Source organism: Taudactylus pleione, unplaced genomic scaffold (assembly GCF_031769625.1).
Source record: "Taudactylus pleione unplaced genomic scaffold, aTauple2 ptg000095l, whole genome shotgun sequence".
Lineage (NCBI taxonomy): Eukaryota > Metazoa > Chordata > Amphibia > Anura > Myobatrachidae > Taudactylus > Taudactylus pleione.
Genome location: NW_028284497.1, coordinates 29798399 through 29806401, shown reverse-complemented (window position 1 = coordinate 29806401; position 8003 = coordinate 29798399).

Here is an 8003-nt window from a genome sequence, read left to right as displayed (position 1 = left end):
TGTGCAATACTCGACTAGCAATACGTGATAGAAAAGGAGGATTTCTCTGTGCAGCACGTGGCTAGCAATACGTGATAGAAAAGGAGGATTTCTCTGTGCAATACTCGACTAGCAATACGTGATAGAAAAGGAGGATTTCTCTGTGCAACACGTGGCTAGCAATACGTGATAGAAAAGGAGGATTTCTCTGTGCAATACTCGACTAGCAATACGTGATAGAAAAGGAGGATTTCTCTGTGCAACACGTGGCTAGCAATACATGATAGAAAAGGAGGATTTCTTTGTGCAGCACGTGGCTAGCAATACGTGATAGAAAAGGAGGATTTCTCTGTGCAGCACGTGGCTAGCCATACGTGATAGAAAAGGAGGATTTCTCTGTGCAATACTCGACTAGCAATACGTGATAGAAAAGGAGGATTTCTCTGTGCAGTACGTGGCTAGCAATACGTGATAGAAAAGGAGGATTTCTCTGTGCAACACGTGGCTAGCAATACGTGATAGAAAAGGAGGATTTCTCTGTGCAATACTCGACTAGCAATACGTGATAGGAAAGGAGGATTTCTCTCTGCAGCATGTGGCTAGCAATACATGATAGAAAAGGAGGATTTCTTTGTGCAGCACGTGGCTAGCAATACGTGATAGAAAAGGAGGATTTCTCTGTGCAATACTCGACTAGCAATACGTGATAGAAAAGGAGGATTTCTCTGTGCAGCACGTGGCTAGCAATACGAGATAGAAAAGGATGATTTCTCTGTGCAACACGTGGGTAGCAATACATGATAGAAAAGGAGGATTTCTCTGTGCAACACGTGGCTAGCAATATGTGGTAGAAAAGGAGGATTTCTCTGTGCAACACGTGGCTAGCAACACGTGATAGAAAAGGAGGATTTCTCTGTGCAACACGTGGCCAGCAATACGTGATAGAAAAGGAGGATTTCTCTGTGCAATACTCGACTAGCAATACGTGATAGAAAAGGAGGATATCTCTGTGCAATACTCGACTAGCAATACGTGATAGAAAAGGAGGATTTCTCTGTGCAGCACGTGGCTAGCAATACGTGATAGAAAAGGAGGATTTCTCTGTGCAACACATGGCTAGCAATACGTGATAGAAAAGGAGGATTTCTCTGTGCAACACGTGGCTAGCAATATGTGGTAGAAAAGGAGGATTTCTCTGTGCAACACGTGGCTAGCAATACGTGATAGAAAAGGAGGAATTCTCTGTGCAACACGGTGCTAGCAATACGTGATAGAAAAGGAGGATTTCTCTGTGCAATACTCGACTAGCAATACGTGATAGAAAAGGAGGATATCTCTGTGCAATACTCGACTAGCAATACGTGATAGAAAAGGAGGATTTCTCTGTGCAGCACGTGGCTAGCAATACGTGATAGAAAAGGAGGATTTCTCTGTGCAGAACGTGGCTAGCAATACGTGATAGAAAAGGAGGATTTCTCTGTGCAATACTCGACTAGCAATACGTGATAGAAAAGGAGGATATCTCTGTGCAATAATCGACTAGCAATACGTGATAGAAAAGGAGGATTTCTCTGTGCAGCACGTGGCTAGCAATACGTGCTAGAAAAGGAGGATTTCTCTGTGCAGCACGTGACTAGCAATACGTGATAGAAAAGGAGGATTTCTCTGTGCAGCACGTGGCTAGCAATACGTGATAGAAAAGGAGGATTTCTTTGTGCAACACGTGGCTTGCAATACGTGGTAGAAAAGGAGGATTTCTCTGTGCAACACGTGGCTAGCAATACGTGATAGAAAAGGAGGATTTCTCTGTGCAATACTCGACTAGCAATACGTGATAGAAAAGGAGGATTTCTCTGTGCAACACGTGGCTAGCAATACGTAATAGAAAAGGAGGATTTCTCTGTGCAATACTCGACTAGCAATACGTGATAGAAAAGGAGGATTTCTCTGTGCAGCACGTGGCTAGCAATACATGATAGAAAAGGAGGATTTCTTTGTGCAGCACGTGGCTAGCAATACGTGATAGAAAAGGAGGATTTCTCTGTGCAACACGTGGCTAGCAATACGTGATAGAAAAGGAGGATTTCTCTGTGCAATACTCGACTAGCAATACGTGATAGAAAAGGAGGATTTCTCTGTGCAACACGTGGCTAGCAATACGTGATAGAAAAGTAGGATTTCTCTGTGCAATACTTGACTAGCAATACGTGATAGAAAAGAAGTATTTCTCTGTGCAGCACGTGGCTAGCAATACATGATAGAAAAGGAGGATTTCTCTGTGCAGCACTTGGCTAGCAATACGTGATAGAAAATGAGGATTTCTCTGTGCAACACGTGGCCAGCAATATGTGGTAGAAAAGGAGGATTTCTCTGTGCAACACGTGGCTAGCAATACGTGGTAGTAAAGGAGGATTTCTCTGTGCAACACGTGGCTAGCAATACGTGATAGAAAAGGAGGATATCTCTGTACAATACTCGACAAGCAATACGTGATAGAAAAGGAGGATTTCTCTGTGCAGCACGTGGCTAGCAATATGTAATAGAAAAGGAGGATTTCTCTATGCAGCACGTGGCTAGCAATACGTGATAGAAAAGGATAATTTCTTTGTGCAACACGTGGCTATCAATACGTGATAGAAAAGGAGGATTTCTCTGTGCAACACGTGGCTAGGAATACGTGCTAGAAAAGGAGGATTTCTCTGTGCAACACGTGGCTAGCAATACGTGGTAGAAAAGGAGGATTTCTCTGTGCAACACGTGTCTAGCAATACGTGGTAGAAAAGGCGGATTTCTCTGTGCAACACGTGGCTAGTAATACGTGATAGAAAAGGAGGATATCTCTGTGCAATACTCGACTAGCAATACGTGATAGAAAAGGAGGATTTCTCTGTGCAGCACGTGGCTAGCAATACGTGATAGAAAAGGAGGATTTCTTTGTGCAACACGTGGCTAGCAATATGTGGTAGAAAAGGAGGATTTATCTGTGCAACACATGGCTAGCAATACGTGATAGAAAAGGAGGATATCTCTGTGCAATACTCGACTAGCAATACGTGATAGAAAAGGAAGATTTCTCTGTGCAGCACATGCCTAGCAATACGTGATAGAAAAGGAGGATTTCTCTGTGCAATACTCGACTAGCTATACGTGATAGAAAAGGAGGATTTCTCTGTGCAGTACGTGGCTAGCAATACGTGATAGAAAAGGAGGATTTCTCTGTGCAACACGTGGCTAGCAATACATGATAGAAAAGGAGGATTTCTCTGTGCAATACTCGACTAGCAATACGTGATAAGAAAGGAGGATTTCTCTCTGCAGCACGTGGCTAGCAATACATGATAGAAAAGGAGGAAATTCTTTGTGCAGCACGTGGCTAGCAATACGTGATAGAAAAGGAGGATTTCTCTGTGCAATACTCGACTAGCAATACAAGATAGAAAAGGAGGATTTCTCTGTGCAGCACGTGGCTAGCAATATGAGATAGAAAAGGAGGATTTCTCTGTGCAACACGTGGCTAGCAATACGTGGTAGAAAAGGAGGTTTTCTCTGTGCAACACGGGGCTAGCAATACGTGATAGAAAAGGAGGATTTCTCTGTGCAATACTCGACTAGCAATACGTGATAGAAAAGGAGGATATCTCTGTGCAATACTCGACTAGCAATATGTGATAGAAAAGGAGGATTTCTCTGTGCAGCACGTGGCTACCAATACGTGATAGAAAAGGAGGATTTCTCTGTGCAGCATGTGGCTAGTAATACGTGATAGAAAAGGAGGATATCTCTGTGCAATACTCGACTAGCAATACGTGATAGAAAAGGAGGATTTCTCTGTGCAACACGTGGCTAGCAATACGTGATAGAAAAGGAGGATTTCTCTGTGCAGCATGTGGCTAGCAATACGTGATAGAAAAGGAGGATTTCTCTGTGCAGCACGTGGCTAGCAATACGTGATAGAAAAGGAGGATTTCTCTGTGCAGCACGTGGCTAGCAATACGTGATAGAAAAGGAGGATTTCTTTGTGCAACACGTGGCTAGCAATACGCGGTAGAAAAGGAGGATTTCTATATGCAACACGTGGCTAGCAATACGTGATAGAAAAGGAGGATTTCTCTGTGCAATACTCGACTAGCAATACGTGATAGAAAAGGAGGATTTCTCTGTGCAACACGTGGCTAGCAATACGTGATAGAAAAGGAGGATTTCTCTGTGCAATACTCGACTAGCAATACGTGATAGAAAAGGAGGATTTCTCTGTGCAGCACGTGGCTAGCAATACGTGATAGAAAAGGAGGATTTCTCTGTGCAATACTCGACTAGCCATACGTGATAGAAAAGGAGGATTTCTCTGTGCAACACGTGGCTAGCAATACGTGATAGAAAAGGAGGATTTCTCTGTGCAATACTCGACTAGCAATACGTCATAGAAAAGGAGGATTTCTCTGTGCAACACGTGGCTAGCAATACGTGATAGAAAAGTAGGATTTCTCTGTGCAATACTCGACTAGCAATACGTGATAGAAAAGGAGGATTTCTCTGTGCAGCACGTGGCTAGCAATACATGATAGAAAAGGAGGATTTCTTTGTGCAGCACGTGGCTAGCAATACGTGATAGAAAAGGAGGATTTCTCTGTGCAGCACGAGGCTAGCAATACGTGATAGAAAAGGAGGATTTCTCTGTGCAATACTCGACTAGCAATACGTGATAGAAAAGGAGGATTTCTCTGTGCAGTACGTGGCTAGCAATACGTGATAGAAAAGGAGGATTTCTCTGTGCAACACGTGGCTAGCAATACGTGATAGAAAGGGAGGATTTCTCTGTGCAATACTCGACTAGCAATATGTGATAGGAAAGGAGGATTTCTCTCTGCAGCACGTGGCTAGCAATACATGATAGAAAAGGAGGATTTCTTTGTGCAGCACGTGGCTAGCAATACGTGATAGAAAAGGAGGATTTCTCTGTGCAATACTCGACTAGCAATACGTGATAGAAAAGGAGGATTTCTCTGTGCAGCACGTGGCTAGCAATACGAGATAGAAAAGGAGGATTTCTCTGTGCAACACGTGGCTAGCAATACGTGATAGAAAAGGAGGATTTCTCTGTGCAACACGTGGCTAGCAATATGTGGTAGAAAAGGAGGATTTCTCTGTGCAACACGTGGCTAGCAATACGTGATAGAAAAGGAGGATTTCTCTGTGCAACACGGGGCTAGCAATACGTGATAGAAAAGGAGGATTTCTCTGTGCAATACTCGACTAGCAATACGTGATAGAAAAGGAGGATATCTCTGTGCAATACTCGACTAGCAATACGTGATAGAAAAGGAGGATTTCTCTGTGCAGCATGTGGCTAGCAATACGTGATAGAAAAGGAGGATTTCTCTGTGCAGAACGTGGCTAGCAATACGTGATAGAAAAGGAGGATTTCTCTGTGCAATACTCGACTAGCAATACATGATAGAAAAGGAGAATATCTCTGTGCAATACTCGACTAGCAATACGTGATAGAAAAGGAGGATTTCTCTGTGCAGCACGTGGCTAGCAATACGTGCTAGAAAAGGAGGATTTCTCTGTGCAGCACGTGACTAGCAATACGTGATAGAAAAGGAGGATTTCTCTGTGCAGCACGTGGCTAGCAATACGTGATAGAAAAGGAGGATTTCTTTGTGCAACACGTGGCTAGCAATACGTGGTAGAAAAGGAGGATTTCTCTGTGCAACACATGGCTAGCAATACGTGATAGAAAAGGAGGATTTCTCTGTGCAATACTCGACTAGCAATACGTGATAGAAAAGGAGGATTTCTCTGTGCAGCACGTGGCTAGCAATACGTGATAGAAAAGGAGGATTTCTCTGTGCAATTCTCGACTAGCAATACGTGATAGAAAAGGAGGATTTCTCTGTGCAACACGTGGCTAGCAATACGTGATAGAAAAGGAGGATTTCTCTGTGCAACACGTGGCTAGCAATACGTGATAGAAAAGGAGGATTTCTCTGTGCAACACGTGGCTAGCAATACGTGATAGAAAAGTAGGATTTCTCTGTGCAATACTCGACTAGCAATACGTGATAGAAAAGAAGGATTTCTCTGTGCAGCACGTGGCTAGCAATACATGATAGAAAAGGAGGATTTCTTTGTGCAGCACGTGGCTAGCAATACGTGATAGAAAAGGAGGATTTCTCTGTGCAGCACTTGGCTAGCAATACGTGATAGAAAATGAGGATTTCTCTGTGCAACACGTGGCTAGCAATACGTGATAGAAAAGGAGGATTTCTCTGTGCAGCACGTGGCTAGCAATACGTGATAGAAAATGAGGATTTCTCTGTGCAACACGTGGCTAGCAATACGTGGTAGAAAATGAGGATTTCTCTGTGCAACACGTGGCTAGCAATACGTGATAGAAAAGGAGGATTTCTCTGTACAATACTCGACTAGCAATACGTGATAGAAAAGGAGGATTTCTCTGTGCAGCACGTGGCTAGCAAAACGTGATAGAAAAGGAGGATTTCTCTGTGCAATACTCGACTAGCAATACGTGATAGAAAAGTAGGATTTCTCTGTGCAACACGTGGCTAGCAATACGTGATAGAAAAGGAGGATTTCTCTGTGCAATACTCGACTAGCAATACGTGATAGAAAAGGAGGATTTCTCTGTGCAACACGTGGCTAGCAATACATGATAGAAAAGGAGGATTTCTTTGTGCAGCACGTGGCTAGCAATACGTGATAGAAAAGGAGGATTTCTCTGTGCAGCACGTGGCTAGCCATACGTGATAGAAAAGGAGGATTTCTCTGTGCAATACTCGACTAGCAATACGTGATAGAAAAGGAGGATTTCTCTGTGCAGTACGTGGCTAGCAATACGTGATAGAAAAGGAGGATTTCTCTGTGCAACACGTGGCTAGCAATACGTGATAGAAAAGGAGGATTTCTCTGTGCAATACTCGACTAGCAATACGTGATAGGAAAGGAGGATTTCTCTCTGCAGCACGTGGCTAGCAATACATGATAGAAAAGGAGGATTTCTTTGTGCAGCACGTGGCTAGCAATACGTGATAGAAAAGGAGGATTTCTCTGTGCAATACTCGACTAGCAATACGTGATAGAAAAGGAGGATTTCTCTGTGCAGCACGTGGCTAGCAATACGAGATAGAAAAGGAGGATTTCTCTGTGCAACACGTGGGTAGCAATACATGATAGAAAAGGAGGATTTCTCTGTGCAACACATGGCTAGCAATATGTGGTAGAAAAGGAGGATTTCTCTGTGCAACACGTGGCTAGCAACACGTGATAGAAAAGGAGGATTTCTCTGTGCAACACGTGGCCAGCAATACGTGATAGAAAAGGAGGATTTCTCTGTGCAATACTCGACTAGCAATACATGATAGAAAAGGAGGATATCTCTGTGCAATACTCGACTAGCAATACGTGATAGAAAAGGAGGATTTCTCTGTGCAACACGTGGCTAGCAATACGTGATAGAAAAGGAGGATTTCTCTGTGCAACACGTGGCTAGCAATACGTGATAGAAAAGGAGGATTTCTCTGTGCAACACGTGGCTAGCAATATGTGGTAGAAAAGGAGGATTTCTCTGTGCAACACATGGCTAGCAATACGTGATAGAAAAGGAGGATTTCTCTGTGCAACACGGGGCTAGCAATACGTGATAGAAAAGGAGGATTTCTCTGTGCAATACTCGACTAGCAATACGTGATAGAAAAGGAGGATATCTCTGTGCAATACTCGACTAGCAATACGTGATAGAAAAGGAGGATTTCTCTGTGCAGCACGTGGCTAGCAATACGTGATAGAAAAGGAGGATTTCTCTGTGCAGAACGTGGCTAGCAATACGTGATAGAAAAGGAGGATTTCTCTGTGCAATACTCGACTAGCAATACGTTATAGAAAAGGAGGATATCTCTGTGCAATACTCGACTAGCAATACGTGATAGAAAAGGAGGATTTCTCTGTGCAGCACGTGGCTAGCAATACGTGCTAGAAAAGGAGGATTTCTCTGTGCAGCACGT